Consider the following 6,482-nt stretch of genomic DNA (forward strand, 5'->3'; position numbering starts at 1 on the left):
GGCTCACAAATGAGTATCATTGCACTCACTTGGGCTTAATGCGCTTACATAGCACCAGCAACAACACCAAGGTGTGAATCAATATGTCAACAAGTGCATGAGAGGAGTTTTATTTCCCAACACTGAAATATGTTAGACGGTTAGGGTAGCATTTCTCCAGTGAGCTGAGATGATACTGGAGATGTTGGAAGCTGATGAACTGATGACAAGCTTTCAAGCCAGGTGCTGCTACTTATCAGGTATCAGCATCTGTTTCTTGTAAACCTGTGAAATGAATTTGAAAGCCATGGAGGCGTTGGTGCAGTAATCTGAACAGTCAGCACTGGCAGGGAGGCTGTGCGAATAATCCATAGAAGCTGCAGTAAGGGTTTGGCTGAAAAAAAAAAAAAGAAAATACTGCAAAAAATATTTTTTCCCTGTGCATCTGTGTGTGTCATGGAAGGTGAGCAGCGTTTAACTTACTGCTGAGAAATGCTGGAGGCACAAACCTTGAGGCTCCTCAGCTTGCTGCTTATAGGGAGTGAGTTGGTGTTAGCACGAGTGTGACTGATTCTGGTAATGAACTGCCATTCACACAGCTTTTCATGGATTGGCCATTGTAGTCTGATGTTTTCCTCTTTGGAAAGAGCAAGTGTGTCTGGAGCAGGTGCTTCTGTGGTGGTAATGCAGGTGGGGATGTGATGGATGCTTGTCATGCTCTGTTGTGGTGTTACCAAGACCCAGAGTGACCTGGCACTAGGCTCCAGCTGGAGCTTGGGTGATGTGGCCCAGGGGTGGCAAGATGGTGACAGCTGTCTCCTGTGTACCGCACAACGTTACAGCAGAGAAGATGAGACAAGACGTGATCAGATGAGATGGTGGTAGCTCAGGACTAGGGGGAAAACAGAAACACATCTGCATGTAGAAAACTTCAAAGTATACTGCATGGAGAGGCTGGCTCAGGGTGAGCAAGGCTGGGATTGTCCTTTGATTTTGTCCTGCCCCAGTAATTCTCAGGCAGTTGGTGCCAGGATGTGGCAGAGCCTCCCTGGGTCTGGGCATTATGGGGACTCCCCATAGGGATGTTAGGGGAGGGCCTAGTGAGCAGAATCCATCCCAAAGCCTCAGTCAGCAGCAGGGCACCTCCCTGAAGCTTCTCAGGATGTGGCCAGGCTGGGCAGGGCTGTGGAGGAGCTGGATCCCAAGCCTGCTGCAGCTTCACTGGGGCAGGGGCAGATGGCTGTGGTGCTGACACAGGAGCTGGGCTTGGGCAGGGTGTGGGCAGCCCTGGGCATGGGCAGGGACAGCCAGGCTCATTAGTAGTCCAAAGGCCCTGGCAGGCAGCAGTGTTTCTTTCAACATTTTAAAAGGCTTTACAGAACTGTAGAAATACCACTGTCATTTTAAAAATAGAAAAATAAGGGCATGAAATGACTGTATTCCAGCTCTTGGCCTATTGATTTGTCATCTCCCTGGGGAGGTTTTGGGGAGTATAAACAATACTGAGCGTAAATAGTACCTGCCAGAGAGCCTGGAAAAGAGGACATCTGTCTGTATGGTGACACGGTGAACTATAGCACAGGGACTTTAGTGTAATTTCATTGATTAGTGGTTTTCATGCCACCTGACTCAGCCCCTAAGTCAGGGGACAAGGCTGCGGTCTGTGCAACAAGCACACGCACAGAGGGAGAGCAATGCGTTCTGAAAACCATTCCGAGCACTTCAAGAAGAAGGAGTAATACATCTTTTTAGTGCTTCCCTTGGACTTGTCCTTTTGGGCCCTGGGTGAATGTGGTTCAATACAGCTAGCTGCTAAAATTGAAGCATGATCTTGAACTGGCCTTTACGCATAACCTTGGGCATGCGTGGGCTCTTTGTGCCCATTCTCACTTCTTTTGTATATAGTGTTACTCCTGCTCTGTCTGAGAGGTGTTTCCTCCCCTCCATCCTTCTTGGATATGTTTCCCAGCACTTTTTGTTCCCATGTTGGTGACTCTATACCATTTTTTCTTAGACTCAGCTTTTGCCTGTAGTGACAGAAATTTTGCTCTGATCCTTTTCACCTAGACTTTCCTTACACCCACTGACCTAATTCCCCTCTGGTCTGGTCAAAGATAATGACAAATTCATCTTTTTTACTTTTTGCAGTCCTTCTCTCTCCCTTTCCAATACTGTCAAGCAGGTTAAATGCTTTTCCTTTTCTTTTTTTTTCCCCTTTTCCTTTATTCCAGAATTTTCACATCTTTCTCTCCTAGGCACCCTGTTGCCTAAGTGCTTCCTGCTTTCGTGCCTATCTGATGCCAGTCTCCTTCATTCACTTGCTGCCTTGCCACACACTCTTCCCTTTCTCCCACAGTGACACTTTCCTCTGTCACTATCCCTTTCCAAACAGATCTGTCTATCACCTTGCCTGGGCTCCTCCAGATTTCTCTCTGAGGTCAACTTCTGTGAAGCACCTGATAAACTGCCAGCTAATTACAGCTAACTTGTTGCCTTCAGTAGGAGACTAGTATTTATTTGCATCATGTATTCAATTTGCTGGCACATGGGAGTGTAAAGTTGGCGCATATAAACTCTCTTATTATTCACTCCCATATGTCACACTCCCTTGCTTTCTGTTACAGTCATACCTTGTCTTAAGTAGAGATTGCATGTTCCTTGAGGAGAATACCTATATTTTAACATGAGGTGGTACAATGCCGAACACGACGGGCTGCTACCTTCCTTCTCTCTCCTAGGCACTTCTGAGCAGCAAACAATAAACAGCAGCAATATCTGGCCTGGGATTGTTGCATGCATCTGTGTTTTTGTCTGAATTTTCATGCATGCTGCTACGTGTGCTGCATATAAATTGGCTTTGAAAAGTAGGCAAACAATATGCTTGCTGACAACTGTGTAAACATTCTGCTAGAAACAGTGTTTCAGAAGCTATCTGCTGATAATATGGCTACAAAGATTCCCTAAATTTGTATACTGTGGGACAGGATCGCTTTTTCTCCTGTAAATATTAGATAGCTTTCCTTTCCGTCTTTACATTTTTGTGACTGTGTGATAGCTTCTCCCTGAGAGCTTAAGACCAACAGCACAAATGTGCTGAGCCTGCAGCCATGATCTTTTTAGTACTCCTATATAAGCTGTGACGTTGAAGGACCAGAACTTCTGCTTCTAATAGGACAAAGTGCTTGTTTATAGTCAAGCAGGGTTTGGGGAGATTGGAACTAAAGAATCACAACATTACATTTTGTAAAAGTGAGCACATGTGAGGCCAAATGTGTGCGTCTAGCAGGAATCCTGCCTTCCCCTCTGCTAGCTGGGTTACTGCCAGTTTGCAAGCTGTTAACCACGTACAGGGAAGCAAAACTGTATGGACAACTGTTCTTGTGAGTCTTCGGGGAATGGCTCCTGCCACTGGCCTACATTCTATGAGCCAGTTGGACTGTACTTGGCATTGTGCCATGGGTGAGGGCAAAGCTGGCTTTAAACCATTGCTCTTCCTCAGCAGTGAGGCTGGAAAGTGGTCAGCAGCACAGCAGCTCCCAGACTTTTTTATCTTCTGCCTGCTGCATGTGATTCCTAAGGAACAGCAGGACCCAGTCATATCCCACAGACTTCTCTGACTTCAGTAGACATACTATGCTAGGGAAGGAAACAGATGGACAGCAGCTACTATACAGCTGGTGGATCCACTGATGGTAGGAGGTGTCTCTTCAAGAAGAATCCGTGTACAAAGCTTTTGGCTGAAGCTGTGCAGAAGAATAGAAGAATCCCAGGTAGAGATTCCAAGAGATATCTTTGTCCACCCTTCTGCTTGAAGGCAGCATCCCATACATCTTGAATTGGCCTTGACAGCATTTTGTGTAAGCCATTCTTTAAAACCTCTAACGTCGGAGATGCGACAGTCTCCCTAGGTGGCCTCTTTGAGCACTTAACTACCCTAAAAGCTAGGAAATCTTTCATAAATCTTATCTGCTGCAAATCAGAGAAGGAACGATTTTTTTACACGGGTTGATAGCGATAGGACAAGGAGGAAGATTTAGATTAGATGTCCGGAGGAAGTTTTTTCCCTCAGAGGGTGGTCATGCACTGGAACAGGTTGCCCAGAGAGGTTGTGGATGCCCCATCCCTGGTGGCATTCAAGACAAGGCTGGATGTGGCTCTGGGCAGCCTGGTCCAGTCGTTGGCGACCCTGCCCATGGAAGGGGGATTGAAACTAGATGATCTTTGAGGTCCTTTTCAACCCAGGCTATTCTGTGATTCTATGATTCTATGAAAAGTCTGGAAAGACAAGAGGTGGCATAATTGCCTGTGTGAGTGAAGATCAGCGTTAGAAAGATTGACATAATGGAACTCAGATCTTCATGTTTATGTGGGAAGCACATACACAAGCAGCACAAATCATTACCATCTGTATTATGAACAGACCCCAAAGCATTAACCTGTTCTATTAGTTGCCTGTGCTGGAAATACTGTTTATGTTAGCAAAGCTGAGGTACAAATCCTTCTAATGCATAATGCAGGACATTTTATACATTTGACAGGAAAGCAATTTGAAATGTTTTGAATGGAAACATTCTCTGCTGAATCGTTTTATTGTGATGAAAAATACCCCCAAGAAATGGTGACGTTAAAGACACTGACTCTTTGGAACTCAGGAAAGTTTGGAGAGATCAAATGCAACTTGTTTTAACATTTCCTGCACCTCCCTTTTAGGTTTGTTTTAAAGGGGGGAGAGATTTGTTTGGCTCTTTTAAATGGAAATAATAATGATTAGCTCTTCATACAGTGCCTTTTATCTGTGGACTTCAGAGTCTTTCACTAGCAGTAATTTAGCATGGAAACCTCAATGTAAAGAAGGGAAAAATATAATAGCATTCCTCATATTCACCATAGGTTCTGTGCCTCTATAAACGGAGAAGAGTAAGTTAGCTGAAAGTTGTGAAAGATCTTTTTGTCTGCAAAGCTTTTCTTTTACATCTCCTGTTTCCTTGAGAAATCTACTGGGGTCTTTTCCCTTCAAGCTTCATGACTCCCTTAGAAACTTTGGGGTGCGTTCTGTGCAGCTTCACACTGCTCCCTGTCACACAGAACAGGAACTGGAATGGGAATTGGTAGTGCTTCTGGCACCACTAGCTCCTGCAGGGATTTCTTAGTGCAAATCTTTGGGAACCGGATTATGTTTTGGAAGTGATTCTTTCATGTCTTCTTATCAAGGGCCTCAGGGCTTTAACTGTGTGTCTGTTCTCTGTGGGAGATAGGAAGTATTTTCTCTTTCCCTTAGCTCATACTGATTTCTGCTTTTTCCTTTCTAATTCCAGTAAGAGAAGAGGCCCAGGGAGATTCAGAGGTGCCTCTGCAGGCACAGAATCAAGCTCAGGAAGGATGGCAATTATTTTTTTGTTGTTCTGATCATCTAGCCTGATGTCCAGAATTTGGAACAATGTTCACAGCATAAGCACCTGGAGACACAAGAAGGATCTTCTGTTGCTTTTTTGCTTTATCCATTGTTACCTCTTCCTTTTCCCACATGAAGAGGTATGAGAAAGGAATTTCTGTTGCAAAGTGGCTTTCCTACGATCATTTTAATATACTTAGATTTGAAAATCAATGGCTTTTTAAGTGCACATATTCACCTCCTGGGGATGGAAATGTGTATTCATAAGCAGATTACAAAAATGCATTTTTGCAACCCTCTGAAAACAACCTAACTTTATCTAGATTGGAAGGGAAATAGAGCTGAGCTCTAGTGACACAAAGTCATATCAATGAGAACTTCCTCATCTCTTTCATATCTAAGTAGTGAAGAAATCCACATAGAGAGGTCCAGAGAAGAGCAAGGGAGGAAGAAAGCGCTGTGTAGTTGGTCAGTAGTCCACCTTGGTTCCATATCCTGTGTTATTTCATATTATAGGTCTTCTAGTGCTTCGCTTCAGCTTCCAGCACTGGAATTTCTGACTCACAACCATGGATATATCTTTTCATAGCCTGGGAAACCATGTGACGTGAAATTAATCTGGAAAATATGAGGTAGAAGTTTTTCCACTGTCAGTCTATAGTAGGGTCTTGGACAGGGTGTCCTAAAGTGTGTGTCCAAGGCAGTCTGAAGAGTGATATTAACACCAAAAAAGTGTAAGTTATAGTGGTGTTACCAAGCAGAAAGAAACACTTGAACAGTTTGACTCTGAAAGGATTTGGGAGTGAACAAATAACTAGGACACGGGCAAGCTGCAGAGTTTCTGCACTCATAGTCTTGATGAGAAATAATGCTCAACCAAAGTTCTCTGGCATTTGAATACTTTATTAAGTAAGCTTTTATCACATTTTTTCTTTAAATAACTAGTGCGTGTTTACAGCTTGTAAAATAAGTTTGTGAAGTACTTTTGGCAAGAAGTGGTGTACCCATAAATCACACAAGTTTCACATGTTGAAAAATGGCATTTAACAAACAATGCACCAGACAGAGTTTAGTGATGGCATCTCTGGAACATTCCCTTCCAGGCCAATTG

This window comes from Cyrtonyx montezumae, unplaced genomic scaffold (genome assembly GCF_038088225.1).
Source record: "Cyrtonyx montezumae isolate F1298 unplaced genomic scaffold, pur_monq_1.0 scaffold_3, whole genome shotgun sequence".
In the NCBI taxonomy this organism is placed as follows: domain Eukaryota; kingdom Metazoa; phylum Chordata; class Aves; order Galliformes; family Odontophoridae; genus Cyrtonyx; species Cyrtonyx montezumae.